Below are 2,626 nucleotides of genomic sequence, written 5' to 3'. Positions count from 1 at the left end.
TTTTTTTTTTTTTTTTTTTTTTTTTTTTTTTTTTCGTTTTAGTGCCTCTAATTGTCCGTATACAACGCAACCAGTGGTAAAAAGAAACGATAAATTTCGAGTTTAAAGAATGGCTACGTAAGCTCGAACCTTGAAAATAATGCAGGCCAAAGTAGCTTCTGTTGTGAACACATTATTTACCAAATTTTGAAATCTCTTACATTACAACTTGAGGACTGTTTGAAGAATAAAATCTTGGTCGACAAAAAAATTCATAACGATTTAGAGGGCTGGCGACAGATTTTCGAGGTAAATCCTCCAATACAATGTTGTAATAATTACATACCTGCCTTAAAACAGTTTTCCAAGCTTAAAGGTACAATAAAAATAAAAATTTTTGTTTCTTCTGTGATGCAGGAGATTTTCAAGTGATCAATATGATCACGTTTATTGATTCATTTATTTTTCTTCATTATTTACAAAAAACATAATAGTAATTATTTTATGGTAATCAGAAAGAACGTATAAAATAAAATACCAGAAATATCTTAATTGATAAGTAAAAAAATAAAGTTATACATTTATTAGAAGCTGATAAAAAAGTTTGGGAAATTATACTAATCGGATGAAAACAGGTAAAAAAGATAAAACACCAGAAAAATACTGTGGGCAATAAAAAAAGAAAATAAAAAGAAAAAGTTAAGCTTGATAAAAGCAGGTAAAAAAATTTAAGAAGTTGCAATTGACCAGGTAAAAAAGGTAAAACACCAAAGATAGTCAAAAATGGACAGTAAAAGAAAAAAAAAAAAAAGAAAATAAAGAAAGAACTTAGATCTATTAATAAAAGCTAGTAAAAAAAATTTGAAAAGTTACGAATGACGAAATGAAAATATTGGAGTCATCGTAAAATTTCACTTTTGTTTTTGGCCGACATTTTTTTATTATTTGTTGTAATACACTTACCTAAAAATATTTTGTTTAAAGTTTAAAAAAATTCCCTTATGATAAATAATGCAAAAGAATTTTTTATTTTAATAATAAATTTCACCAAACAGTAATTCGAACAGATTTAACAATTTTTCTACAAAAATAAATTATCATCGTGTTTTTTAAATTTCAAGATTTTCCTTTTCAAAAGAGATCTTTTCTTTTTTTATCGTATGAAAAAAAAATATATATATGTCTATCCGTTTGAAATATTTCTAGAAGCAGTAAAACCATATTCTCCGAAACGAACACGTCTAAGCATGCAGAAATATCTCACGAGGGTGTACGACGTGTATCTTTTTACGGTCTAACGGTGTCCGTGACTTTTTAGCATCGGCACAGGACTCCGCTTTCTTTCTTCGTTTCTTTTCACCTTTCTCTCGACTATTTTACCAAAGGAAAATCGTACGGTTCTTGTATTTTTATGGCACGTGCGCCGCGCCAGTGAAAAGACACAGACCTGTACCCTCGTTTCCTCTCGAAAAATGTGGGTCAAGTCGTAAAAACATTGGACAGGCAGAAGGGTTTCCTCTCTCAAGGGTAGTTTTTACTGTTACTTCGGGGAAGTTCTTGTAAAATCATTTTTACCATTTTTACTATCATATTCGAGAAAGAACGCAAATTCAAGTAGGATCAGGGGGGGGGGGTCATAAAAAAATATTTGACTAATTTTTATTCTTGGTCAAATCGTGTTTTTAAAAATACTTTTTACCTAATACCTTTTCCCTAATACCTCGGTGGATTTATATGCTAAGATTTTTAAAACCTATTCCTATTTCTGAAGTGTACCAGCAATTGAAGTAAATTAAAAATATCCAAAACATTTCTTTTTTACCATTAATATTCCTAGCATTAATAATTTCAAAACGATACATATTTACAAAATGGCACAATTTTTATTCGATCTTTATCTCATTATTTAAAAAATTATTCTCACTCTTTATATTAGCTTCAAAAATTCGAATAGAAGGATTAATAAATTTCAACAATTTTCTTCTCAATTTGTACTTCGTAGTACGATACAATAAAACAATCTTCATTCAATCTTCATCTTGCAATTTTAACAAATATTTTCAATAAGAAAAAGAAATTGAAAAACAATTCTCTATACAATTTTCATCTCATCAATTTTTCTTTCTTTTTTAATTTACACTTCACATCGTGTACAAAATCACGTGGAAGCTCGAACGCGGACAAACGAGCGGATACCATAGGATCAATCATTGGAGTCATTTTCATAGGTGCTTTCTCGAAAGGGCGCCGAAGTGGAGCGTTCTCGGGACGTATCGTTGCGTGAAACCGACTCATCGTGGCACAACGAGTGCCTAACGACGGGCATTCAGTGTGTGCCCGTTTGGCCACGTGACATGCAAAAATCACCCTCCTGTTGCCCGGAACCGAAGGCCCCTTTAGCCCGAGGAATGACTGGCACGTGATTGGGCCCCGAAACTCGAGAAGACCGCGCTGATCCTGCCTCCCTCTCCCCTCTACCGGCTGAGTGGAGACCACGAAGCTAATTCGACCAACAAAACGAACGTTTACTCGCCTTTTACATAAACGCTTACTCACGCCGTCCACCGGTTTCCTTCCTTCTTTGACCGACCCCTTTTCCTTTCCCTTTGCACGCTTAGGGGAATCGTAACGGGGGTACGCTTTATTG

General features: G+C 33.2%; 1 long non-coding RNA gene across 2 annotated transcripts in view; it reads left to right on the top strand.

Annotated features, from left to right (window-relative positions):
* LOC116185193 overlaps positions 1-2,626 on the top strand; it is a 48,494-nt gene that overhangs the window by 29,737 nt on the left and 16,131 nt on the right. The window lies entirely within an intron of this gene.

Source organism: Apis dorsata, unplaced genomic scaffold, assembly GCF_000469605.1.
Source record: "Apis dorsata unplaced genomic scaffold, Apis dorsata 1.3 scaffold_123, whole genome shotgun sequence".
Classification (NCBI taxonomy): domain Eukaryota; kingdom Metazoa; phylum Arthropoda; class Insecta; order Hymenoptera; family Apidae; genus Apis; species Apis dorsata.
Note: the sequence above shows the minus strand (reverse complement) of the source record. Positions and strands in the feature narration are given on the sequence as shown.